Source organism: Prinia subflava, chromosome 12 (assembly GCF_021018805.1).
Source record: "Prinia subflava isolate CZ2003 ecotype Zambia chromosome 12, Cam_Psub_1.2, whole genome shotgun sequence".
NCBI lineage: Eukaryota > Metazoa > Chordata > Aves > Passeriformes > Cisticolidae > Prinia > Prinia subflava.
This window is the reverse complement of record NC_086258.1, coordinates 12,643,210-12,669,747: the sequence shown is the minus strand read 5'-3', so window position 1 is coordinate 12,669,747 and position 26,538 is coordinate 12,643,210. Positions and strand designations below refer to the sequence as shown.

Genomic DNA, 26,538 nt, shown 5'->3' with positions numbered 1-26,538 from the left:
CAGGAGTTGCAGGAGCTGCAGGAGCTGCAGGATCTGCAGGAGCTGCAGGAGTTGCAGGAGCTGCAGGGGCTGCAGGAGCTGCAGGAGATGCAGGAGCTGCGGGAGCTGCGGGAGCTGCAGGAGCTGCAGGAGCTGCAGGAGCTGCAGGGGCTGCAGGAGCTGCAGGAGATGCAGGAGCTGCAGGAGCTGCAGGAACAGCGCTCCCAGAGCTGGAACCAGGGCTGGCTCCCCCTGCTCACGGCTCCACGCCCCAGGAAATCTCCTTTGGAAGATTCTGCCAGCAGAATTTCCTCTCCTTGAGGGCCACCAGAGCAGGGAGGCTTAGAGGGAAAATGAGCTTAGCCGGGAGCAGCTTTGGGGTAATTCCCATTCCTGGGGGATTGGGCTCCAGCCTGCCCAGCCCTTCCCCAGAGAGGGGCTCTGGCACCTTTTTTTTTTTGGGGAACAGCATCCCAAAACCCTCCCAGGCCGGAGGAGGAGCCAGGGAATTCCTAGCAGGGTATCAGGAGCACTGCCCCCGGGCAGCGAGGGTTAATATTTGCATTTGGGAGAGCAAACTCATAAATCCCCACGGATTTCTCGGGTTTCCTGGGAGGGAGGCCGGGCTGCTTTTCCAGCTGCTCAGCCAGGTAAATCCAGGCCCACCCTGCCCCGGTGTTTGCTTGGAGCAGGTCGGGGCTGGGGGATCCAAAGGCTTTTTGGCAGAGTCGCCCTTGTTCTGTCCTCTTGTTCTGATCCACAGATGGGGCAGCTGAGAGGGGTTCCAAAACTTTTATTTTATTCCATTTTCAGTCTCATGTGAAGGGTGGGACAGCAAAGCTTGGTAGAAGGTTTACACAGTATGGATTTGTATGTAAACTTTCTATCAAGCTGTAAAAATTCTCTGCAAGTCCCATTCCCACAGCCTGTGAGGGAAATGCTCCTCAGAAACCCCAAAAATCCCATACCCCAGCACTGGGATCCCCCTGGATGTGTCCCTGGGGTGAAAGGCAGCGCCAGCCATGGATCCATGCGGGATTTGGGGTTGGAATTGTGTTGGAAAAGGATGGCACAGTGGGAGCTCGGGGTCTGATGGACAAGGAGGGGATCAATCACAGGTTGGACTCAACCTTGGAAACATTTTTCAACCTAAATAATCGTGGGAGAAACTTCCACCCACCCTGGCTGCTCCCAAATAATTAATTTGAATAATCCGTGGTCCATCTGTGCTTTTTATACGGCAGGACCCCTTTTTTGTTGTTAAATAAAGTTCTAAATCCTAAAAACAATAATTATCAGAAAGGGATATTTCCAGTCCATAAATATCCCTTTTATGTTCTATTTCCACACGGCACCTTCCGGTGCCACAGGGTAGGAGGGAACAGAATCCAGGGACAATTAACAGTGGGGTTTTAGGGGAAATAATTTGCATTTCAGTGGCTTTTGGAGCAGGAGGGGTGGCAGTGGTGGTTAAAGGCTGGAAAGGGGAGAGGGAAAGGACAGGGGAGAATTTTCCTGCAAAATAAAAGTGTCAAACTCCTGGGGTGGTTTGGTGAGGGCAGGAGTCTTTCAAGGTTTCCTGGACAATCCAAGGCATCCCTGAAATCCCCCGGAAATGTGGCAAATGGAAAAGAACATCCAGCACTCAGGGAGCCAGTGGGGTTTATTAAATGCAATTTAATTGTCTCTGAGGGTGACATTCCCGCAGTGGTGACATTCCCCTGGCTGAGGTCCCCCCATTCCTGCGCCTGCTTCCCGCTCCCTCCTGCCTGGGACCCGCTGGGATGTCCCAGGTGTGGCACGAGGACCCTGCTGGGGCCACCCAGCCCAGGGTGAGCCTCGAGACCCCAGCATCAGCTCAGCTCCTGCTCTTCCGAAGGTTCCAGATCCCACCACGGGATCCACTGCAGCTCCAGCGTCCTCAGGAAACACCCAAACCCCCAAAAAGCAGAAAAAAGCAGAGGGGTAAAAATAAAGACAAAAAAAAATCCACTGGAAAGCAGGCGAGTGCTTGGTCCTTGCCGGAGAAAAGCGCTGAGCTCCTGTTTGACCCGGGAGCTCCTCACCATCCATCCATCCATCCATCCATGGCCAGGATCCAGCAGGATAATTCCCAAAGCCAGAAGTGGCTGATGGAGCCCTGCCAGCGCGGGGGAGCTCAGCTCCTGCAGGGTGAGGGGATGCAGAGTTCCAGGGAGGAGCTGGCTCTGGTTCTGGAGCTGGGGGAAGAACCTGTCCCAGCCCTGATGTTCCACGGCTGCCCGGGGAGAGCTGCTGGTCCCTGCTGAGCTCCAGCTGCAGGGTCCATCCTCGGGAGCTGCTCCTGGCTGTCCCCTGTGTCCCTGAGCTCGTGTCCATCCTTAGGAGCTGCTCCTGGCTGTCCCTGAGCTCCAGGGTCCATCCTCGGGTGCTGTTCCTGGCTGTCCTTGCTGTCCCCTGTGTCCCTGAGCTCGTGTCCATCCTCGGGAGCTGCTCCTGGCTGTCCCTGAGCTCCAGGGTCCATCCTCGGGTGCTGCTCCTGGCTGTCCCCTCTGTCCCCCACCTGAGCCTTCAGCACGGACCTGCAAAGGAAAAACAGTGTTAATGAAGGGCCGGGGGGCTGGGGCAGGGGGTGATCCTTCCTCGGCCCCAAATCCGATGTTTGGGGCGATGTGGGATGGAGCAGAAGGAGCAGCAGCCCCAGAGGCTTTTCCTCCTCTCCCGCAGCCTCTCCTGTGCGCTCCCACAGCTGGAGCAGCTGCAAATGCTCCTGAGCCTGCCCTGAGCATCTCCTGCCTGCCCCGAGCATCTCCTGCCTGCCCCGAGCATCTCCTGCCTGCCCCGAGCATCTCCTGCCTCTCGGGCACCACGGAGCTGTGCAGGGCACCGACCCCACATTCCCCGGCTCTGCGGACCCGTGCAGGGCGGGATTTGGGACAGGGGGGATGGTGCTGACACCCCAGCGGCACCTCACGGGCATCACTGGGGTCTGCAGGGCACCGACCCCACATTCCCCGGCTCTGGGGAGCAGAGAACAGCGGGATTTGGGATGGGGGGATGGCTCTGACACCCCAGGAGAACCCGAGGAGAGCACCCGGAGGGTCCAACCCCTCCCCGGGCAGGTCCCATCCCCTCGGGGGGCTCCCCCAAAGGCCGGGGGTGCGCTGTGGGTGCGCCCGGGCAGCGCCGCCTTTGAAGGCGCCGCGGGCGGGAGCGATCAGAGGCGCGGGCAGCGATAGCGCAGCCCCGGGGCGGCTCTGATCTCTTATCTCGGCTCCGAACCGCGGGGAACACCCGGCGATCAAAGGCGCTTCCTGCCGCCTCCGGCCCCGGGGAGGCCTCGGGCAGCTCGGGATGAACCGGGGCTGAGCGGGATGGGGCGGGAGAGGGAGGGAGCACCGGGAATGTCCCCTGTGCCTGCCGGGGACATCGGCACAGCGGGGATGGACACACCGGGAATGTCCCCTGTGCATGCTGGGGACATCGGCACTGCGGGGATGGACACACCGGGAATGTACCCTGGAATGTCCCCTGCCCGTCCTGGGGACATCAGCACGCCCCGAATGTGTGAATTCGGTTCAGCGCCGTGGGGGTGGCCCCAGTTTAACCCACAGAGTCCTGGAACGGTCTGGGAGGGAAGGGACCTTAAAATTCATCCCGTTTCACCCCTGCCACTATCCCAGGCTGCTCCAAGCTGGCCTTGAGCACTGCCAGGGGCGGGATGGGGCAGCCACAGCTTCTCCAGGCAGGGCCGGGGGTTCCTGCGTGACCCCAGTGCTGTGCCAGGGCTGCAGCAGCTGCCTCCCTCCAGGAGGACTGAACCAGCCTGGAAGGGCGAGCCAGGCCCAGGGCAGCCCCCTGCCACTGCCACCGCTCCCTGAGCCTTGTCCTGGCAGCGCCAGCCGAGTCCTGGCCCCAGCGGTTCTCCCCAAACCTCCCCAAAGCCGGGCCGGCTCTGCAGGGCTGTCACTGACGCTCCGGGCGGGAGCAGCGCTTTGTTCCCTTCCTGGGAAGGTGTTAATGAATAACCGCGGCCAGACAGGCGCTGGCAGCTCCGTGAGTCACCGAGCCCCGGCTCTGACTCACCCACACCGCCCCGGCCCCCCGCGCAGGGGATGCTCCGAGCTGGGGGTCACACTGGATGAGAAACCCCCAAACTCTGCCTCTTTAACCCCAAAACAGCCCAGGGGTTTTGTCATTAAACCACCGTGGTGTGGAGCTCCTGGCTGGGTTTGCACATCCCCAGTGCAAATCCTCCTGCCATGCCAGGGAAACCTCTCAGGAAACCTCCGGGGCTGCCCAGAAACCTCTCCCTGTCCCCAAAGGTGACAAAGTCACAGCAGCACACAGGGAAACGCCCAGGGAGCAGCAGCAGGACTGGGATGAAGGAGGTGGACGTTTCTCAGGAGAGGAGGAAAGAGGTTTCTCCACTAGGATCCCCCCCTGGATCACCCTGGATCTCCAGGGGTTGGGGATGTCCCCTCAGGTGTGACACCACCAACCCCTCAGGGAGCTGAGGCGCAGGAGGAGCTGCAGGAGGGAGCCCAGGACACCACAGCAGCACCCAGGGCTCTGGCAGGGGTGGCTGTGACGTGCCCTGGCTGCACCCAGGGGAGATTTGGGGTGCCACAGGTGAGGCTGTGGCTCGATCCGGGGGATGCACTCAGAGCTGCTCCCCAGGCACAGCTCCCAGCTCCATCTGCAGCTTCCTCCTCCAATTCCAGCCCTGACCAAGCCCCCAAACCCGAGCACAGGTGGAGGCCTAAAAATAGAGCTCCTCACCCCCGGGCACAGCCCTGAGCATGTTCTCCTTCACTCACTCCAACCTGTCCTGCCTGCTGTCGAGCAATTCCCCTCCCTCCCCGCAGGAAAAGGCCACCCTGGTTCCTGAAAGCTTTCTTGGAAGGTTCCTGCAAGCCCTGTGTGTCACCCGGGGGCTGACAGGCAGGGCCAGGAATGAAGAAAGTCCCATTCCCCCTCATTTTTGCAGCAGGGTGAGAGGCACGGGCTGACATCAGCCCACACTGCCCCAGGTTCCAGGACCTGCTGCCAGTTCTGGGTCATTTGTTAAAGTGTCCCCGCAGTGACAAACCCCTGCCAGGCTGAGGGATGGCCGCGAGCCGTGCAGTGACATTCCCTGGGCAGGAGCTCTGCTTATTTCTGCTTTTCCTGCTGGAACTGCGGAGCCCCTCGCTGTGGGCAGGTGGGAGCCCTCCCCTTGCAGGAGCTCCTGTGATCCCTGGATGTCCCAGAGGAGCTGGAGGGCTCAGCCCCCTCCTCTCCAGCACGGAGATCTCCATTTGCTGCGGGGCAGGGATGCTCCGAGGTCCCCCCTGCAGCCACCGAGGTGAGCAGGGCTTGGATCCCAGGACAAAAGGGATTCCAGGGGGTTCCCTCCTCATTCCCACACCCGTCTCCCATTCCAGAATAAAACTTGCAGGGTGGGCAGGGCGCTGCAAACCCTCCCTGTTTGTCCCCAGGGAGGGGATGGCTTTGGCTGTGCATCCCCCAATTCCCAATTTCCCAGATTTCCTCCCTCTGCTCCCCTGGGGATGCCCCAAATCCGCACATCTGGGTCCAGATGTCCTCTGGAAAGCTTCGGATCGGGGAGTGGCACCAAACAAGGGTGCAAAAGCCACCCCGGGGTCCTGCCCTGTCCTTGGAGGGAGGGAGGGAAGGAGGAAAACCCCTCCGGCTGCCCTTTGATTTGCAGCTCTGAGCTGATCCCCAGCCCGGGGATTACCAATGTCAGCAGTGTTTCTTCCTGTGCTGACCCTAAGCTGATTAATTCTCCCTGCTCCCCCCTCCTTCTCCCCTCTCCCCCTTCCCTCTTTCCATGGAAAATGAGGGGGTGAAACCTCGCTGGAAGGAGCAGGGCTGGATGCAGAGGGAGACGCCCCCCGGCCTGACAGGATCCTGTCTCCCTACCGAGCTTCCAACAACCACAGCCTTCATCTGCTCATCCCACAGGATCTGATATCCCTGAGGGAAGGGAGAAATCCCCCTGCCCATGATCCCAGTGAGCCCCACCAGCCCCAGCATCGCTCTCCCAGCTCAGTGGAAGTGGTTGGTCCTGGAGACGCCGGTGGGACTCACCCAAGAGCAGCCAAACCTGCCCTGGCATGATCCAGCCGTGCTTCCCGAGGGCAGGAATCTCCTTTCCCAAGTCCCACTCCCAGGGAGCCCCGGGATGCTCCAGGAATTTCCCTTAAAGGGGGAATTTCGGAGGCTCAGGATTGGGGGATGTAAAAAACCCGGAACCCTTGGGGAGCCCCCAGGGCATCTCCATCCCAATCCCAAAGAATTCCCAAAGCACTGAGCGAAGCCAGGTGTGCCAGGGCACCTCTGCCACGGCAGGAAAGGCGGGAACACACCTTCCCTATAAAAAGATAATGACAGAACCCAGCAGAGGGAAATCAGCGCAGCAAAACTCTGCTTAATTCCCACCCCGACCTCGGCTGGATCAAGAGGCAAAATTCCCTCTCGGCTGCAGTGAGGAGGGCTCAGGAGCAGGGGCTGGGGAAATTCAGGACTCACCTGGAATTTGGTGTTCAGAGGGGAGCGGATTTGGGGCTCTTTGTCCCTTTTGGGTGCCTGGAACTGGAGAGCAGCACCAAAAACCCTCAGGGAGCATCGAGCAGGGCTGAGGCACTGGTGAGGCCTAAAGGGGAAATTCAAAAGTGATTCCTTTTAAATTACTTCATTTTAAATAATTAAATTAAGTGGAACAGGAAACTGGGGTGAAACATGGATAGAGCACGGATAACACATGGATAAGATCTACATCTCCCTAAATTCAGCTGTTCCTTTGGGATTAAAGGAGAGATTAAACCCTAACCCAGCCCTGCAGCAGCACTGCAGCACCAAGCCCGAGAGCTTTGGGTTTTCCCTCCCTGGTTGGACTCAGGAGGAGAGGGAGGCTCCACATCCAGGGGGTGCCCAGAGGAGCTGGAGACCTCTGGGATGGATGGGAGGGTGGGGGAGAACCCAGGACAGAGATCCATGGGCAGCCCAGTCCCCCCAGTGCCAGCCCCAGCTCCCACGCTGAGGGAGGGGCTCTGGAGCCCTGTGGGGAGCAGCCCCTGAGGATTCCCAGCTTTGTGGGCTCCCACAGATCATCCCCAGTGCCAAACTGGGATCAAACCTCTCCCAAGGTGCTGCCCAGCCCCATTTTGCCCTCTCCCTTCTCCCTCTCCCTCCACCCATGGCTTTTCCAGCCTGCAGAGGGTTAACAGGTGTGCTCCCCGCAGGGCTGGGCTCCCTCCCCTCCCTCCTGCCCCTCTTTCCCGGACCGGAGGCTCTCCAGATTTAATCTCCAAGACAAACACCCTGGAGCTGAGCCCGCTCCCTCAGCGGGGATCCGGAGCAGCAGGGCCGGCTCGGGGCTCTGCCCACCCCTGCCGGGGTCCCCGTGCCAGGGAGGCGGCCCCAGCTCCGCAGCAGGGCCGGTTTGGGGCTGGGAGTGAAGGAATTCCCACCCTGAGAGCCTCTGGGTGGGTTTTTATGGAATGGGAGCAGAGGAGATTCCACAGGGGCTGATGGATGCGGGGAAGGGCAGAAGATGAGCTCTGAAACACCAAATGTGGCTCCACGTGTGGCTCAGGGCGCTGGGGCAGTGAAGAGCCAGGAGGTTTGTCTCCAAAAGACATTTCCATGGGAATGTCCAGTTTGTCTCCCACCATTTCCTGGCCATTCCTCCTGAGAGCCCGGGAAAAACTCAGAGGAGGAGGTTTGGGAGCTGCTGGAAGTCACCCGGCACAAGGCAGGGGTTTGGGCATCCTTCAAGGACATCGCTGCGCCAAAGGGTTAAATCACCCTGGATCAGAGCCCGGCATCCCAGAGGGATCCAGGGAACACCGGGATCAGAGCCCGGCATCACAGGGGGATCCAGGGAACACCGGGATCAGAGCCCAGCGTCCCAGAGGGATCCAGGGAACACCGGGATCAGAGCCCGGCATCCCAGAGGGATCCAGGGAACACCGGGATCAGAGCCCGGCATCCCAGAGGGATCCAGGGAACACCGGGATCAGAGCCCGGCATCCCAGAGGGATCCAGGGAACACCGGGATCAGAGCCCGGCGTCCCAGAGGGATCCAGGGAAAACCTGGATGTTCCTGCTGGGAAGAGGAAGGAAAACATCCCCAGGCTGTTTGGCACCATGGAGCACCTCCACCTTCCAGTGGGGATTGGGAGATTGGGATCATTTTCCATGGAAATGGGGGAGCAGAGGGTGCCAGCAGGGAGTTGGGCTTGGCCCTGGATCAGCCCCCAAATCCATCTTCCATCCTTAAAAGCTACAGGAAAACCCTGCTGGGATGGAATCGGGTCTGGTGTGGACATTTGGATTATTTCACCATGGGAGATGCATTTTCCTGGGATATCGTGGGACTTCCAGGAGGGAAGGACTCCCCCAGCCAAACTTGGGACCTCCAGCACAGCCTGAGCACTGAGTCAGCTCTGAATGGAGCTGGGATCACCTGGATTTGGGATCACCTGGATTTGGGATCACCTGGGATCTGCCCACCCCCCCAGCTGTGACAGGGCTCTCTGAGGGTGGTGGCTGCATCCATCCCACCCCACAGCAGCGTTTCCATGAAAAAAACTCTTCCATAAAACCCAGGGGAGCAACAAAAGCACAAACAGCGCTGCAGGGGCACAAACACCACCACACGGGGCTGTTTGAAGTGGATTTGTTTTTCCCTGCTCTCCGCAGGGTGGTATTTAGGGATGAAGGGAGGAGGAGGAGGAGGATGAATCCGAGCTGCTCTGTCCAAACCCCCCTCAGAGCTCTGGTGGTCTCCCAGAGCCGGCCAGGGGCTCCAGCCCCCCAAATTAATAACCTGGCCTCACCTTTCATGTGCCACCCACGGGGATACATCAAGCATTCCTGCCAGGGGCTCCAAAATCCCAGCCTGGCTCCCTCCGCCCAGGTATTTCTCAATATTTGCCTTTCAGATATCTTTTGGTATCAAAAGGTGCCCACAGCCCCATCCCTGAGCTCGCTGGTGGTCCTGAAATCGGCGGCCAGAGCACCTCAGCCCCGCCAGGTCGCTGTGGGCAGCCACAAACCCTTCAAAGGGCCGGGCTGGGAGGCTGCAGCTGCCTGCAGCCACCAGAGCCCACCCGAGGGAGCTCAGGGGGGCTCAGGGGGCCAGAGCGGGGCTGGGCACGGCACAGGGCAGGGGGACAAAGCCACAAACAGCTCCTGAGCTCCATCCAAGGCACAGAGAGTCCAGAGAGTTCCCCGCGGTCCGGCCTCGGGAAGAGGATTTCTCCTGGATGGGGCCGTTCCCTGCTGACATCCCCGCCCCAGGCCGGGGAGGGACAAAGGGGACACTGTGCCCTCAGTGCCAGCTCGCCAGGACAGGGGGGACAGCCCAAACAGCCCTGTCACCCCAGCAGGGGTGCCCTGGGGACAGGGGACAGCTCAAACAGCCCTGTCACCCCACCAGGGGTGTCCTGGGGACAGGGGACAGCTCAAACAGCCCTGTCACCCCACCAGGGGTGTCCTGGGGACAGGGGACAGCTCAAACAGCCCTGTCACCCCACCAGGGGTGCCCTGGGGACAGCCCTGTCACCCCAGCAGGGTGGGGATGGTTATCCCGGATCCCCCCGCGGGACCAGCCGAGGAGCAACACCCCCTCTCCCGAACTGCCCCGGGAGCCAGGGAGGTTTTGATTCCAAGACAACAACAGCCCCGAGCTGCTTTTTCCATTTGGAGTCCCAGGGCTGAGCCGGGCAGGAAGTTTGGGAGGACGGAGGGGACAATCCGTGGTGTTGGAACATCTGCTCCGAAACCCCCAGGAGCCCCTCCTGGCCCAGAGCCTCGGGGCTGGAGCGCGGGGGGTCTGCGGGAGGCTGCAGCTGCTGGGGAGAGCCCGGCTGAGCTCCTGGCATCCCGCAGAATCCCGGGAATCCCGAGAATCCCGGGGAATGGGCACTGGGAGTGCGGGGTGCCACCCAGCCCGGGTACCGGGCCCCAGGTGCTTCCACAGGTCCTGTTCGCTGGGAAGCAGCAGGAGAGCCCCATTCCCACAGGGAATTGCCAGCTCTGGGCTCTGGAGCTGGCTGGCAGCAGGAAAACAGGGATGAGTCCAAGCAGGAACACCCAGCCCTGTGTCCGGGGCGCTCATCCAGGCAAAGCCGCCTCCCACCCCTGCTGGAGCCCTGAGCTGTGATTCCAACAGGAGGTGCCACCCTGCAGGCACTGGAATTCCTTGGCACCACTGGAATTCCTTGGAAATGCAGGAAAACTCCCTGCTGCAAGGCAGGAATCACCCAGAGGTGTGGCTATATAATGTGAATATTATCCAAACTTCATAAACTTAAACTTGTCAAAACATATAAGTAACATAAAACTAACTGGGCTCAAACTTAACAGAACTTAATTTAACTGAACAATACTTCATCTATATTTAAACTGAACAACAAGACAGAAATTAATATTGACAGAATGCTGAAATCTAATTTAACTCGATGTAGGTATAGAAAAGATCCTCCTCAGGCTGAGGGGCTCCAGTCCTGCTCCAGGGACAGGGCAGGGGTGGATGCACAGATCCAGCCCCTTTCCCTCCTCACCTCAGGGAGGATTTCACCATTTCCTGCCGAGGAATTGTGCAGATGTTGGGATTCCTGGCAGGGACCTCGTCTGTGCTCCCTGAGGAGCTCGGGAGAAGTCTGAGAAGTGCAGGGACAATTCCCTGTGTCCACAGAGATCCACACAGGGAATGTGGGGCACGGCAGCAACACCCCGGGGTGAGGAACAACTCCTCTCGTCCACAGAATTCCCATTTCCTCCAGAACAAACCCTCCCATCCATGGATTCCCAATTCCTGCTGAACAATTCCTCCTATCCACAGGATTCCCAATTCCTGCAGGACAAACCCTCCCATCCATGGATTCCCAATTCCTGCTGAACAAACCCTCCCATCCATGGATTCCCAATTCCTGCAGAACAATCCCTCCCATCCACAGGATTCCCAATTCCTGCACTCTCCTTTCCAATGGATTTGGTCCTGGCCCCGCAGGAGCAGGGATGAACCAGAGCATCACCTGCAGGGATGGAACCCATCCCACTCCTCAGCAGTGCAGATAATCCAAGAAAAAAACCCTGGAAAAAGGCGCAGGCATGGACACGACATTCCCTCACTGCAGGGCAGCCCCAGCCCACAATTCAGGATTTAGGAACCTCGGGAATGACAAGAGGAGAAAGGTTCTGGGACAAGGCTGCCCCGTTCGCACGAGCACAGCTGATTTTCCTGGGAAAACAGCCCAGGAAGCTCTGGAGAAGCTGTGCAGGGAGCAGAGAGCAGGGTTTGGAGAGGCGCTGGGGCCGGGGGCTGCCCGGGGCTCATCCCGATCCCCGCTCCAGCCCCGAATCCCCGGAGCCGCCGGAAAGGCTGGAAGCGATCCCGTCCCGATGTCAGGCTCTTGGCAAGCGCCCTCCTCCCCCCGCCAGGCGCATCCTGTTCGGATCCGGCTTGGGAATTCCAGGAACATCTGCAGTCTCCGCGCCCCAGCTGCGTGTCCGTACCTGCGCGCCCCGCGGGGCCCTCCCACAGCCGCAGATCCCAGATCCCAGATCCCGGGAAAGGCACCGGCCCTCCCCAGAGCAGGAATGTTTTGTCCCCGGCAGATCCCCTCGGGGAGATGAATAAATTGGGAATGCCAAAGGCAGCGCTCCACGAAACGCCCGGGGAGGAGGAGAGGAGAAGCACGGGCAGATGGATGCGCGTGTGGGGCATTCCCAGCTCCTGGGAAGCTCGGAAAGGAGGAAAATCAGGAAAACAAGAGGAAAATCAGGAAAACGGGAGGGAAATCAGGAAAACGGGAGGGAAATCAGGAAAACAGGAGGGAAATCAGGAAAACGGGAGGGAAATCAGGAAAACAGCAGCACCGCGATCCTGACAAGGAGCAGGCGGGGAGGATGCAGCCGGGAATGCCGTGCTGGGATGTCACAGCTCGGGGCTGGGGTGTCACAGCTCGGTGCAGGGATGTCACAGATGTCACAGCTCGGGGCTGGGATGTCACAGCCCGGAGCAGGGCAGGGATTTGGGAAAGGAGCCGGTAAAACCCCGCTGATCCCCGAGGCTCAGCAGCCGCAGCTCTGCGAGCCCTGCCCGCATTCCAGGGGAAATCTGGGCAGTGACAGCTCCTGCTGCTCTGTCCTGGTGCTCTGCTGGGTGGGAAAAGCTCCCTCAGAGCAGGACGAGCCCAGCCCAGCCCAGCAGGGATCAGCGCACGGATAAAGGACCCCAAAGCCTCCCCCACCCCACAGCCCCTTCCCAAAGCTCCTCCTCCCCACAGGGGGTGGCTCTCGAGGTGCTCACAGCCGACGTGGGGGCTCCAGGATCCCCCCAGATCCAAGGAAAAGAGAGAAAAGGTTAAACAAGCAGAGAAAGCAACAGTGGCTCCATCCAAGAGCAACAGCCCTTGGCAACCGGGTTTGGAAAAATTCATAATTCTGCAAAATTTCAGCAGCGGGGAGAGGGGGAAAAGGCAGCCTGGAAATTCAGAAACCCCTTCAAATTCTCCTCCCAACCCCAAGCAAGGCTGGGAAACAAGGAGCAACACAACACGTTGTTGATGGCTTTTCCATTAAACCCACACTCTAAACCCCCTCTTTGTATCCCAACCTCTGCTTGCAGCTCAGCAGGCCCCACTTCTTTCTTTTTTTATTATTATTATCCCTCCCCTCCTCTCCCTCCTTTTTAATAATAATAATATATATAAAAAAAAGTTATATGACTTTAATTAAATGCACTTATTAAAGGGCGAGCTGTGTGCAGAGGCCGGGGTTGTGCTGCAGGCACATTTTCCAGGGAGCTGCCGAGTGTCTGCATCCGCCCGCCCCGGGCCCTTTTTAATGCCCAAATAAATCCCCACCTGAGGTGCTGACAGCTTTTTATGCACCGAGGCAGCCAAGAAAGTAAACACAGGGGCAAAGCTTTAACCTCTTGCAGGCACAGAGACTCCCCCCAGTCGGGCTGGGAAAGGGCAGGAAGGCCCAGCAGAAAAAGTGTCCCCCCAGTGTCCCCCAGTGTCCCCCCAGTGTCCCCTTGATGTCCCCCAGTGTCCCAGGGCTCAGCTGAGCCATTCCAGCCTCCCCCAGCCTTGTCAGCTCAGGGACCAGCTGACAGGAGCAGTAAATAATTATAATTATAATTATAATTGAATGTTGAGGAAAGTGCCAAGGCCACGGAGATGCTCCAAAGGCTGGAGCAGCTCTGGAGTCTGGGAGAGCTCACCTGGAGACGGGAGAGCTCCAGGGAGAGCTCAGAGCCCCTTCCAGAGCCTGAAGGGAGCCTCTAAAAACCAGGGAGAGCAGAGCCAGGGGGTGGCTGGAGAGCCAGGGCTGTGCCAGAGCCCGGGGAACACCCCCAGTCCCTGTCCCCAGGGCCAGCAGGGCTGACAGCACACAGGGAATGCCAGAGGGCAGGGAGAGCTGGGATAACTGGGAGCAATCCTGCATGGGAGGCGCTGGGATGGAATTCCCAGAGAGCTGTGGCTGCTCCTGCATCCCTGGAGCAGCCCAGGGCAGCAGGAGGTGTCCCATGGGGACAGATCCATGATGGGACTCCAGGTCCTTTCCAATCCAAGCCGTTCCCTGGCTCTGTGATAACAGGAGAGCTCCCCTGCCCCAGCTGGAATGAGGCTGGAGAGGTGTGAGGTGATGGGAAACATCCCCAGCCCCGGGAGCCTCCCGCACCCAAGGGCGGCGCTGCCCGGTGGGCCCGGCCCCGCCGCGCCCCACATCCCTGGGATCTGCGCCCCACATCCCCGGGATCCGCACCCCACATCCCCGGGATCCGCACCCCACATCCCCGGGATCTGCACCCCACATCCCCGGGATCCGCGCCCCACATCCCCGGGATCCGCACCCCACATCCCCGGGATCCGCGCCCCACATCCCCGGGATCCGCGCCCCACATCCCCGGGATCTGCACCCCACATCCCCGGGATCTGCACCCCACATCCCCGGGATCTGCACCCCACATCCCCGGGATCTGTGCCCCACATCCCCGGGATCCGCACCCCACATCCCCGGGATCTGCGCCCCACATCCCCGGGATCTGTGCCCCACATCCCCGGGATCTGCGCCCCACATCCCCGGGATCAGCGCCCCACATCCCCGGGATCTGCGCCCCACATCCCCGGGATCTGTGCCCCACATCCCCGGGATCTGCGCCCCACATCCCCGGGATCAGCGCCCCACATCCCCGGGATCTGTGCCCCACATTCCCGGGATCTGTGCCCCACATCCCCGGGATCTGCGCCCCACATCCCTGAGATCCGCACCCCACATCCCCGGGATCAGCGCCCCACATCCCTGGGATCTGCACCCCACATCCCCGGGATCTGCACCCCACATCCCCGGGATCTGTGCCCCACATCCCCGGGATCTGCCCCCGGGGGCTGCGGACCGCCAGAGACCCAGCAGGGAACGGCCAAACTCCAAACGGGCCCGGAGGGGAGGAATGAAGGAACCAAACCCATCAAGTGCTGCCTTTTCCCCGGGCTAAACGTGGCGCTCTCCAGGGCTGGGGCAGGAGCTCCACCGGAGCTTGGAAACGGCGGCTCTGGAATTCTGAACGTGTCCAATTCCCAACCTCCCAGCGCAATTAACAGCCGCTAATTAACTCCGTGTGCTCAGGCGCTGCCAAAGCCGAGCTGGGCTCCTCGGAGCTGCCAAAAGCAGCAGCTCCCAAAGCCCGGGATGCGGGGAGCTCCTCCCAGCGAGCCCAGGATGCTGCAGCCTCCTCCTCCTCCTAGAGACAGAGGATTCCAGCAGCACGAGCAGCATCCCGAGCTCCTGGGTGAGGAATTCCCTGTGGAAATAAAGGATCCCCACCCACAGCTGCTGGTCAGCGCTGGGATGGGTCACCCGGGCACCGCTGCCCCTCCTGGAGCAGACACCGAGCCCTGGGAGCCTCGGGCTCTGCTCCAAAGGCCTCGGGAAAAGCTGGGATCCTTTGGGATGTGCTGCAGAGCACCAGGAGTCCCTCCCAAACCCGGATATTCTGGGATGCTCTGACACCTCCCGTCCCAGCCACAGGTGGAAACCAGCGGGATGCTCAATCCCGCCAGGAACAGCGCTTTGCACTGCTGTTTTTAAGATTTTTTTTGGGAATCTGCAGCAGCCCAGCCTTCAGTGGGTCACTGGGGCAGCGTGGGGAGGGCTGGGCTCCAGCGGGAACCTCCCTCTTGTCTGGAAAAATTACAGCCCCAGCGCTGCAGCCGCATCCGACAAGACGCCGCATGCTCCGCTAATCCCCGCCGGAGATTAACTCCGGATTTGGAATTCCTGCCTCTCCGTGTGGCAATTAGGGAAGGTGCTGCTGCTGCTGCTGGGGTGGGGCTTTTTTCCCCTTCCTTAAGCTCTTGGCAGGGAGAGCGCGTTGGGTCGAGGTGGATCTGGTGTCACTTCCCCTCTCTGCGCGGCGGGAGGTCCCGTGTGCCATCGGCACCCTGCTCTGAGGGCACCCAAAGGTGCTGTTTGTGGGGAGAGGGAAGGAGGAGATGTCCCAGTGATGCCTTCAGGTTTATTTTAATTTATTGCAGCCCCTGTGGTGCCCAGGGTGCAGCTCTGGGCTCACACTCAGGCTCACTCAGCTCTCTGCACACAGCACGGACACAAAACAAATCCTTCTCCTGCTGCACACCCAGGACAACTTTCAGCCCCAAGAGCACAAACAAGGGGGGCTGCAGGGAGCAACAAGAAGGATGGGACCTCCCAGCCTGCAGCTGCAATTGGACAATTCAACCCCAAAGTGCAAATGGAGCAAAACTGATCCAAGGGTGAGCCCTGGGCAGCGTTTGTCCATTTGGGACCATTTTGGGTCCCCCTTGGGTGCAGCCCTGGCCAGGCTCTTGTCCTGCCCAAGGTGGATCCTCAAGGTCTTTCAATAAATCTCTGCTTTATTCTCCAGCTCTGCCCAGTCTCTGCTCCAGCCCTGCCCTCCCAAGGGATCACCAGTCCTGGGAGAAGGTTTGGGATGCATTTGCTGCCAGCGGATCCTCACCAAAATCTGCTCCTCCTCCTCCTCTGGCTCAGGAGCCCCCAAAGTGCCACATTTCACCCCAGAACATCTGAGATCCAACAGGGGATCCAAGAGGGACGTGAAAGGGATCAGCTGCTCCAAGGAATCCCAAAAGCCCAAGGCCTTCGGGTACAAAATGGGAACAATTCAACCTAAACCAAGACTCAGAGAGGAAATCATTCCAAACCCATGAGAACACGACTTTCTGTGGAGGCCCCAGCCTGGTCCCGTGCAGATCCCAGTCCCACACTCCAGGGCACGGAGGGACCCCAGCAGCACCAGAGCAGCTCGTGGGAAACTCGGGAAAGGATTCCCTGAACAAAGCAAAGACAATTCCCACTGTACACTGAGAAAAAATGGGGGGAAAGGGGAAAAAGAGGGGGGAAAAAGGGGAAAAGTGGGGAGGGAAGGGGGGAAAAAAAAGAGCAAAAAGGTGTGAAAAAAGGGGGAAAAGAGGGGAAAGGGGGAAAAGGGGGGGAAAGGGGGAAAAGGGAAAAAGGGGAAAAGGGGGGGAAAAAGAGAAAAAAGGGGGGAATAGGGGAAAAGGAGGAAAAGGGGGAAAAGGAGGAAAAGGGGGGAAAAGTATGGGAAAAGGGGAAAAAATAGGGGGAAAAGGGAGGAAAAAGTGGCGGGGGGGGAAGGGAAAAAAATGTATCAAGTGCCTGGAGCTGTCAGAAAGATTTCTGCAGCTTTGGCAAGACAGACACAACTAATTTAGCGCAGCCTGGCTGAGGAATATTAAGGAATATTAAGCTGTCAGTGTGGATGATAGGAATTTAATCACTGGGAGCAGATCAAAGCTGGGCAGCAGCGCCGGTGGGATCAGGCTGGGGTGTGCAGGACCAGCCTGTCCGGCAGGAACAGCCCCCTCCCGGCACGGCACTGCCATGGGATTGGCATTTTGGGATGCTGGAGCACTGAGGGCTGGCCCCAAGGATGGGAATGCCAAGGAGAGGGAGGATGAGCCGTCGGCATTCCCAAGGAGGGCCCTGGGTCCCAGCAGAAATCCCTGCCCGGGAGCCTGGCCAGGCCCTGGCACAGCTGGGGCTGCCCTGGGAGTGACCCAGGCCGGGTGGGATTGGGCTGATCCCAAATTCCACCCCCTCTGCAGGAGGAGCAGCTCAGCCTCTCCTTTGGATCCCCCCGAGGTGTCCCAGGGCCAGCTGCTCCCCCTGGCACCGGGTGACCACGATGTCCCTTTGTGCCACCTCCCTCGATGTCCCTTTGTGCCTCCCTCCGTGTCCCTCTGTGCCACCTCCCTCGCCAGCAGAGGAGGGGGAGCAGCAGCTGGGAGGGAACATTCCCGACTGGATCCCAGCTGGAAGGAAACTCCCGTTGCTGCAGGGACCTAACCTGTGTTTACCTTTGGCTGCTCCAGTCCTTTTCCCTGGGGTTTGTTGTGCAGGGAAACAGAATTCCCATAAAATCCACCTGGGAAAACCCAGAGCTGGCTGGGGGAGGGACAAACCCCTCTGGCACTGGGTGGGCACCGGCTCAGGCCAATCCCTCCCGGTGCAGACAATTCCTGGGAGCCTCGGGCTCTGCTCCAAAGGCCTCGGGAAAAGCTGGGATCCTTTGGGATGTGCTGCAGAGCACCAGGAGTCCCGTGCACCTTGTGAGTCCCTCCCAAACCGGGATATTCCGGGATGCTCTGACTCCTCCCGTCCCAGCCACAAGTGGAAACCAGCGGGATGCTCAATCCCGCCAGGAACTGCTTTGCACTGCTGTTTTTAATAACTTTTTTGGGAATCTGCAGCAGCCCAGCCCAGCCTTCAGCAGCTCCAGAGGCCACCGGAGCCCCCAGCGTGCTTCCCAATTAAGGCTCCCCGATTAGGGAGCCCGGTTACATAAACCTAATTAGCAGGGCTGCACTTCCAGCACGGCCAGTGGCTCTGCTAATCCGGGATTTGTCCTCCAGGAGCTGATGGGAGCCGGCAGTGCCAGCCAGGCCACGGCTCTGTGCCCCCAGGAATGAGGCAGCAGAGGTGAGCCAGGCTTAATCCTCTCACACAGCCCCAGACAGGATCGGCTGCTGCAAGAAAATACCACCGGGAAAAACATCCTAAAACCTGGGGAGAAATCCTAAAATCTGGGGAGAAAGGTCAGGATTAAGCTGGAGCAAAGCTGGAGCCTTCAACGCCGGCCCAGCCCCAGCAGGAACTTTTTGGGATGGGGGAGAGGCTGCAGCTGCTCTGCTGGAGCCCAAAACGTGCAGCAAACTCTGCTGCACCCCCAAAAGCCTTCCCAGGAATTCTGCAGCTCCTGCTGGAGGAAAGGGAAGTTCCTCTGAGTGGAGCTGATCTTAATTAGGGATCTCCTAACCCCACACCCAGTGCAGCATTCCCCAGACACTGCAGGATGGCACCGGCTCCCGGCAATTGGATCAGTCCTCAAGCTGTGAAAATCAGGATCATTCCAAGGGAAATAAATCCCCAGGCTTGACCACAGAGAAAATTCAGATTCTTACTCCTTTTCCTTTCTTTCCTGGCTTTTCAGGTTCCGGGGCTCTGTTACCGAACTCAATTTACAAACAGAAAAGCTGCGGAGTTGGTTAATAAAAAAAAGAAAAATGAGGTTGCAGAGCACTCAGCCGACAGCAAGATCCCAAATTCAAAGCAAAACCTCTGCCCTAGAGGCAGGAGAGGTCCCAGCTCTGGCTCCTCTCACCGGAGGGAGCAGGGCAGGGCCAGGTTGGGATGGATCTCACGGAGCACCCGCTCGGGATTTTCCTGCTGACACTCCCGAGCCAAGGGGAGCAGTTCATTCCCTGGGCTGTGGGGAGGTGAGGCCAGGAGCATCCAGAGCTCCGGCAGCACCGTTCCCCCTACAGCAACCTGAATTTATAACCCGCTCGTGGCAGCTTGGAGAAAGGCAGGAGCTGGGCTCCTAATCCCTGGAATTAAAGGGGATCCAGAAATGGCAGTTTGGGAGTTTTCCTCCTCCCGAGCTTCCCACAGACAACGCGCTGCTGCCTCGCCAAGGGCGGCTTTCACACACAGCCTTAAATAAGGATTAAATCCCCGGCTGACACACGGCTTCACCGCCCCAGAGGATCCCAAAAAACCCCTCTGGCCAAGGAAACTCCCCCTCCTGGAGTTGGGGGAATTCCAACCTCACCGGGATCTCTGCTCAGGAGCAGCTCCCAGGGTGACGTTCCCGAGGTCAAGGCAGAGCCAGGGGTACCTGGAGCAGCCAGGACAGGGCAGGGCAGGGACCAACCCCCCCTCCCCTCCACCTTCCCTCAGGTGAGCCCTTATCAGACACCCCCAGGTGAGCCCTTATCAGCCCGCGGCACCACAAAGGGCCATAAAGGGCCGGGAGGTGACAGCTGAGCTCCAGGTGTGCCCCAGGTGTGCCCCAGGTGGGCCGGGGCCCTTTCATCTCACCTCAGAGCTGGCACAGGCTGCGAGCAAACCCTGCAGGATGGGCTCAGGGCTTTAGGGAGACCTTGGGGGTTTTTATTCCCTGGCATCCACCCGTTGGGAGCAAGAGGAACCGCGCTGTGCCAGCCCTGTCCCGTCCCCAGGGGCTCAGGGTGGCTCCAGGGGGGACAACCCAGCCATGAGAGCCCCAGCACCATTCCCAAAGGAAGGGTGTGGGGACAGGGAAACCGGGAAAAACACAGCAGGGGGAACCTCGCTGGGTGAGCAGAGGTTTCCCTGTGCCAAACTCCCTGAGGACACAGCACAGCGGGATTTTAACAGTGGGATTTCAACAGTGGGATTTCAACAGTGGGATTTTAACAGCAGTGAGATTTTAACCACATCAGACACATCCCGAGGGCACAGGTCGCTCCTCATTTTTCCCTTCCAAGCTCCGGCCGTGCCCATGGGAAGGGCAGTGCCAGCCCCGCCAGGTGTCACCACAGGTGTCACCCCGAGCCCGGGGGACCTGTCCTGCCCGGGCAGGGGCTGGCCCTGTCCTTGGGCTGGCAGCAAACACCCCCTTATCTCCCGTCCCTTATCTCCTGGGCAAACAGCGGGGGCGCTCCGTGCCCGGCCCGGACAATGTTTAATTACCCCGATGTTTAATTACCCCGATCCTCCTCGTGGGAAGGGGCAGCCAGGGGGAGGCGGGAACTGCGGGGGAATTCCACAACGGGAGATGAAACAGAGCTGGGAAAAAAGCAGCGGGAAAACAGCCAGGGAATGTCCCAGTGGGATCCACTCAGATCCCTGCAGGAAGGGCTCACACCAATCCCAGATTCCAGGCAGGGAATGTCCCAGTGGGATCTGCTCAGATCCCTGTAGGAAGGGCTCACACCAATCCCAGATTCCAGGCAGGGAATGTCCCAGTGGGATCCGCTCAGATCCCTGCAGGAAGGGCTCACAGCAATCCCAGATTCCAGGCAGGGAATGTCCCAGTGGGATCCACTCAGATCCCTGCAGGGAAGGAACACAGCAATCCCAAATTTCAGGCAGGGAATGTCCCAGTGGGATCCACTCAGATCCCTGCAGGGAAGGGCTCACGCCAATCCCAGATTCCAGGCAGGGAATGTCCCAGTGGGATCTGCTTAGCCCTCAGGGAAGGCTCCCACCGTGTCTCAAACACCACCAGCCCCAGTCCCGGGATGTTTCCCCTCTGCCGTGTGAGGAATTCCCTTCTGGAAGATTGGAATTCCCGGCTGGAGCAGGGGCTGCTCCTGACCCAGTGCTGGGTCCCCCAAAACCCTCCTCGCCCCTTGGAGGGGTTTGCTGATCCCCTAAAGCCTCTCCCGGGAGAAGAGCAGGGCACGGGGAGGGCACAGCCCCAGCGGAGCCCTCCTGTCCCTGTCCCTGTCCCTGTCCCTGTCCCTGTCCCTGTCCCTGTCCCTGTCCCTGTCCCTGTCCCCTTCTCCCGGGAGCCCCTGGCACGGCAGCTCCATCCCAGCGCATTCCCAGGCTCCAGAGCCGCATCCCAGAGGCAGGAATGCTCCGGGAAGGGCGGGGAGCGATCAGGGGAGGTGTTAAAGAGCCCTGCAGTTGTTTATAACCCTCCGGGAAGCGGCGATTTCCCCTTAATCCTCTGCGAGCGCCGCTTTACGAGCCGGGGCTCCCGCACCGACACCTGGCCAGGGAACCCCGGAGCACAGAAATCCCAAATCCCGCCGTCCTCACCTGGCCCGAGCCGCCACCCCCCGGCTCAGCCCCCCGGGGTCACACTGGAGGCGATCAGGTCAAAACACATCAATTAAAACCGAGCGGGTGCTGCCAAGGTGCCCCCGCCGCGGCAGGAGATGGAGCAAGAGGGAAACCCGGGGCAGGTCCTGCTCCAAGCGGGATTCCTGCTGGAATTCCGATCCCCACAGGGACATTTGGGGTGTCCCGGCTCCTTCCCGGCAGCTGCTCCTGGCCCCGGGCGGGCAGAGCCCAGAGCAGCCTGTCCCCATCCTCACCTGGATGCTCCAGCAGGGCTTGGTTTAGGGAATAAGGAACTGAGGAGTTCCTGAAATTAGGGAATAGGGAATTCCTTCCTCCTAAGGAACTGAGCAGTTTCTGAAATTAGGGAATTCCTTCCCCCTAAGGAACAGAGGAGTTCCTCAGTTTAGAAAGTAAGGAGTGGCTTGTTGGATACATTTCCAAAATCTCCTCGTCTTCCAGGGAGGTGGGAGCTGAGATCCCTTCTGCACACGGGGCTGGGGCTGGAGGTGAGGAACTCGGCAGCTGCAATGGGGATTTGGGAGAATTTGGGTCAGAGTTCCCCCAAATAACACAAAAACCTCCAAATTTGGGGTTAAACCACCCCTAAACCACTGCAGAACCCTCAAATTTGGGCTGAAATCCTGCCCCAAACCAGCCCAAACCCCTCAAATTTGGGGTCAAAACCAATAAAGCCCCCCAGAACTCCCAAATTTGGGGCAAAATCCCCTCAATATAACACCCACCACCCCCAGGCACTGCTCCCTGCTGTCCAAATTCCAACACTTCCCCCATCCCGCCAAATCCTCCTGGAGGGGATTGGGATTTGGACACAGCCAGGTTTAGGAACATGCAGAGTTTTGGGATTTGAGGACAGGTGGATTTAGGAACATCCAGAGGAGGTTTGGGATTTGGGGACAGCCAGGTTTAGGAACACCCAGAGGAATCCCAGCCAAGCAGGGGGGGTCAGCACAGAGCTCCCTCCCCAAATTCTGCAAAAGACACCAAAACCCCGGCACAGAACACTCCAGCTTTATCCCAGTGCCCGAGCAGGGACAGCCCCAGCAGCTCCCACCCTCTGGAATTTAACTGGATAAACTGGGAGCTCTTCCCAACCATCCCCCAACAGCTGCTGCCTCTCACCCAGCCCCAAGGGGCTCCCAAACGCCAAACTCCCACCTCAGACATCACAACTGGGAGCATTCCCGTCCTCAGGCACAGCCAGGCATTCCCACATCCCAGCTGGAAAAACAGCCCCGGCCCTAAAGCCCATTCCAGGTTTACTTTGTGATAAAGCTGCACACACAGAGCTCCTTGGTCCAAAAATCGGGGGCAGTCTGAACACAAAGCAGCTGGGGAAAGAATCGTGCAGCGCTCCTGCCAGGGAAAGGGGGCGTTTTCCCAGGGAAAAGGGGCGTTTTCCCAGGGAAAAGGGGCATTTTCCCAGGGAAAAGGGGCATTTTCCCAGGGAAAAGGGGCATTTTCCCAGGGAAAAGGGGAATTTTTCCTCATGGAAAAGGGGTATTTTCCCATGGAAATGGGGTTATTTTCCCAGGGAATGCGAAAGCAGCTCCCACCAAATTCAAACCTGGAGAGAAGAGCTGAGCAACAGCTCCAAGGCAGGTGCTCCCCAAAACCCCCCAAATCCAGAGCTGCCCCTTCCCCTCCCAGGCGTGTCCCCACCCAGAGGAAGCTGCTCTTCACCTGCCCACGGATTTGCCTGAACTTTGTTTTCCAAGATTTGCTTATCACCCCCATCCCAGGCTTCTCCCAGGACTCTCCCACCCACGGGGTGAAAACATCCGGAAATCAAAAATAAGATGGGAATGACTCAGGGGAACATTCCAGGGTGAAGGAGCTGGAGTTTTAACTTTAAAACTTTAATTTTAAAGTTACTCGAAGTTATTTAATTTTGAAGTTATTTAATTTTATAATTAACCAACTGTGGCAGTGCCTCAGTGGTTTCCTCCTGGAGAGCTGGGATGCACCGGGTGTGACAGATCCCAGGCTCAATATTCCATCCCGGGCAGGAATTTTCCACAGGGGCTCCTGAGGAACTTCAGGACTTGCACGTCCCATTCTCCTTAAGCAGGAGGCTTTAGGAAATCCCAGCCCTGATCCCTGGGTGCCTGCTGCAAAAAATGGGATAAAATCTCCTCATCCCAAGGGAATATCGGCCTGGAACTGCTCAGAGCCTGCCCTGGGAAGAGCCTGGAAGCTGCTGGGCAGGGAATTGCTCCCCTGCTCAATTCCTTTTCCTCAGGATCCCTCTTCCAGCTCAGCTCAGCCATTCCCATTTGAAACTTTCCCATTTTTCCCATTTTCCCAGCTCCACTCAGCCATTTGGAGCCAAGGATCCAAATCCACGGGATCCCACCATTCCCACATGACTTTCTATGGGTTATTCCACCCCTCACAGCCTCGGTTTCCCCTCTGGATCAAGGAAAAGGACACAAACACCCCACCCTGGGGTTTCCAGCCCCAGTGGATCCCAAAATCCTTGGAAAAGGAGGCAGGAAAAGCGTGAGAACAGCCGGAACCCCCGTGGTTGTTTATGGGATGAAGAAATTGAGGCTGAGTCACAGAGCTCAGCATTCCCAGGAGAGCACCAGACTCCCAGCAAAGCCCAGGGATATTCCAGAGCTGATCCCAGCACCCCGAGGTGCTGCACCGGGAATTCGACAGGGCAGGAGCAGCTGGGAGGGGATTTGGGGCCATCGCCTGCAGGGCAGGTGGGATCAACACTCCACATCCTCCCAAAACCTCCCACAGGAGCACCCCAAAGGAGTTCTTGTATCCCACAGGTACAAGAAGAGAAGGGAAAAGCTGGGTTCATCCCTGCAGGATGAGGAGGGAAAAGCCGGGCTCATCCCTGCAAGATGAGGAGGGAAAAGCTGGGCTCAGAGGAGGGAAAAGCCGGGCTCATCCCTGCTGCAGTGGTGCCCCACACGATCCAATTCCATCACCCTTTAACCCCCCCTTTCTCCCTGCTCCTGCCCAGCCCCTCCCCATCCCGGGATATTCCTTATCCCGTTCCTAATCTGCAGCACATGATGCAAGAGCAGAGCCGGGCACGTGGAGAGGCAGCCACGGGCCCGGGCTGTGGGGAGGCTCCTCCTGCCCCCTGAAGGGGCTCAGGGAGCGGGGTGGGGCAGCTCCTGCCCCCGGGAAGGACGCTGGAGGTGGGAAAAACGAGTGGCTGCTTCCCCAGGGATTGAGTCACAGTCCCACGGTGGGACCTGCAGGACTCCCAGGGTTCCATCTCTGCACGGATTTAACAGAGACAGGAGGAGGAGATCTCCCTGTGCAGGACAAATCTGGCCCAGACCCATCCCTTGCACCCTTTTATTCTTTTAGAGCGTTCCCAAATCTTCTCCTGCCCTTTCCTCATGGAAAAGAGAATCCCTCGGCAGCCAGGCCAGGCCAGACTCCTTCCCAAGGGCAGGGAAGTGCCTGGAAGCAAAGGAACTGCAGCAGGGCAGGGCTTGGAAAGCCTTGAGAGCCTCGGGCAGCTCCTGCAGGGGCAGCGAAGCTTCCAAGGGAAAAGCAGGAATTTCATGGGATCTTTGGAGGGGACCCCAAGGATCACCCAGTTCCAACCCCCTGCCATGCATTTGGTGGCCAAAATCCACCAGGATCCCGAGGAGAAGGACGGGAAACAAAGCCCAAGGGAGAGGGAGGGAGGAGGAAGGTGAAGGGGGCCGGGCAGGAGGGATGGGAGCAGAGGGAAGGATTTGCCGGGAGCCCATTCCCGGAGCCCGCAGCCCGTGTGCCAGGCACTCCCGAATACTAATCAGAGCTGAAAAAATATCAAACAATTAGGAAGGAAAGGCTCCTGGCAGGGTTTCTCCTGGAGACGTCGGGCTGGTTTTGTTTATGAGTGGGAGGAAGTGGGAACCGCTCCTGTTTGTTCTGCGGGAGAAAAGAGAGAGCTCCAGTGTTTTAATTTCTCCACTGAAAACCCTGGAGATTTGGCCTGAAACGGAGCGGAGAGGCCGATCCAGATTCACCCGCGGCCTTTTGTTACAAGAAAATATCTGAGTCGCTTTTCCCTCCCTCCCCTTCTGCGTGGGCAAAGAAAGGGGCAGTGGATACAAAGGCGGCAGGTTTTGTTCCCAGAAAATATCAATGAAAAGAGCATTCCAGAGGCCAAGGGCGCAGCGCGGCTCCCGCGGCGCTGGAGATGTCCTGGCTGGGCAGGGGCACCCCGGGAAGGGCAAAAATGTCCCCTCCAAACCTCCTTTTTGTTAGAGAGGCAGGTGAGCCACGCTGGGGGAGCCTGAATTGGGTTTTTAACTGGATTTGTGCTTCGCAGGGACACACAGGAGGCTCGAGGGGAGCAGGTCAGGCAGACTTCATTTACTCGGAGGTGCAACCTGCAAAATCCCTGGATCAATGTTTTCCTCTGGCTTTCACACGGGAGGGCCTGAAGGAGCACCTCGGGAAATTCCATAAATCGGGTTTAGTGCGGGCTGTAACAGCAGCAGGAGGAGCTGGGGAAGGAGCTGGGGAAAGGAGCTGGGGAGAGGAGCTGGGACAGTTCCTGGGTGAGGAAAAGCAGATCCCAGGACAAATCCCAGTGTCCCCGAGCCAGAGGGGACTCCTGGAGTGCAGAGCAATGTGAGAACTGAGCTCGGGCCGGCCCCGAGGCTCTCAGGGCCCTTTCCAAGCTCTCTGCTGGGCTCACACAGCTCTCCCCACACAGGGAGCAGCCCAGGCATGGACAGACTGTGCCATTCCCAGCTAAAAACTTCCCCAAACCCGGCTTTTCGCAGCAAACCCCAAATGCCTTCACCATGGAAACCCGGGCCGGGGCTGGTATCGGCGCTGGAATTCGCCCTTGGCTGCAGCTCGGGAGGAGCCCGGACAGGGAAAGCTTTCAGCTCGGGAAGTGCCAGCCCAGGAGCCTGGGAGTGCTCGGGAGCTGCTCCCGAGGCAGCCAAAGCCGCGGGATTATCCCGCAGTAATTCACCCATTCCCAGAGGCTCCCGATCCCTGCTGTCCCGGGGAGCTGGGGAGGGAGGGGGAAGCAAAAGGGAAAGGGAGAGGCAGGACAGGAGCTTTCCAGGCAGGGCAGGAGCTTTCCAGGCAGGGCAGGAGCTTCCCAAGCTTTTCCTCGGGAGAAGGGAGCGCGCTGAGCCATCCCACGGGGGGCACAGCTGGAGACAGCCCGAGGCAAAGCTCCCCCTCCTGTCCCTGTGCACCCTCCCCACATCCCACATTCCCAGCTCACGCTCAGGGATCAGCAGCATTCCAGATAAAGTTTGAGTTTGCCCAGGTGCCACAGGGTTTTGGCTGAAGGCAGATCCATAGAGGTCACATTTGTCACCTCAGATCCGCTCCCTCCTCATCCTCACCCCTCATTCCCTCCGTGCTCTGCTCCCAGGGAGTCAAGAACCAGGCTGGGCTGGGGAATCAGGGAAT

At 59.0% G+C, this 26,538-nt stretch overlaps 1 long non-coding RNA gene across 1 annotated transcript in view; it reads right to left on the bottom strand.

The window, feature by feature from the left end:
• Positions 1 to 123: 123 nt before the first annotated feature.
• Positions 124 to 26,538, bottom strand: part of LOC134557067 (uncharacterized) — a 36,301-nt gene continuing 9,886 nt past the window's right edge. Inside the window, exons 3-4 of the long non-coding RNA XR_010081983.1 lie at positions 6,496 to 6,619; positions 124 to 2,540 (exon numbers count right to left, since the gene is read on the bottom strand). This is a non-coding gene — a long non-coding RNA (uncharacterized LOC134557067). The remainder of the gene's footprint in view (positions 2,541 to 6,495; positions 6,620 to 26,538) is intronic.